This window comes from Condylura cristata, unplaced genomic scaffold, assembly GCF_000260355.1.
Source record: "Condylura cristata isolate star-nosed mole 26May11 unplaced genomic scaffold, ConCri1.0 scaffold00027, whole genome shotgun sequence".
Lineage (NCBI taxonomy): Eukaryota > Metazoa > Chordata > Mammalia > Eulipotyphla > Talpidae > Condylura > Condylura cristata.
In genome coordinates this window covers 28,499,320-28,499,769 of record NW_004567128.1, presented here as the reverse complement: position 1 = coordinate 28,499,769, position 450 = coordinate 28,499,320, and the positions used below count along the sequence as shown (strand labels likewise).

The following is a 450-nucleotide window of genomic DNA, read 5'->3' as shown; positions in this document are numbered from 1 at the left end:
AACGGGGAGCCCAGCCCGGCATCGGGGTAACAGGAGCAGCGCCCAAGGCCCTGCGAGGCCAGGCGCTCGTGCTGGCTCCCAGGGCCAGGCCTCCTCGGGCCACCAGGTAGGTCACGGCGCGGCCGCGCGGGTCAGGCGCCCAGCACTGGCTGGTCAGCCTCAGCGGCGTTCAGCCCCGGGCGGGCCGCCAGGTGAGTGCGCCCGGGCGCTGCACAGGCGTCGCTGGAGGCCTCGCGTCCACACTGGTCATGGAGCGGCGCGCGGGGGGCGCCGCGGACCCCCGCCTGCGCAGAGGAGGTACGGAAGGGGAGGCGGGAGAGGGCGCGTCTGTCCCTGCCACCGGGCCCCGCCTGTCTGCTCGTCGCCTTCTCCTTCCGACAGGTGGTAAACAAAGCAGCGCTGGCGCCCTGGCGGCGGCGGCCGCTGTGGCGGCGGCGGCGGCGGCGGCGG

The 450-nt window shown here is 76.7% G+C and overlaps 1 protein-coding gene across 1 annotated transcript in view; it reads left to right on the top strand.

Annotated features, from left to right (window-relative positions):
• The first annotated feature begins 208 nt into the window (after positions 1-208).
• GPKOW (G patch domain and KOW motifs) overlaps positions 209-450 on the top strand; it is a 22,437-nt gene continuing 22,195 nt past the window's right edge. Inside the window, exon 1 of the mRNA XM_012730368.1 lies at positions 209-297. The gene's annotated coding sequence lies outside the window, so the exon portion shown is untranslated. The remainder of the gene's footprint in view (positions 298-450) is intronic.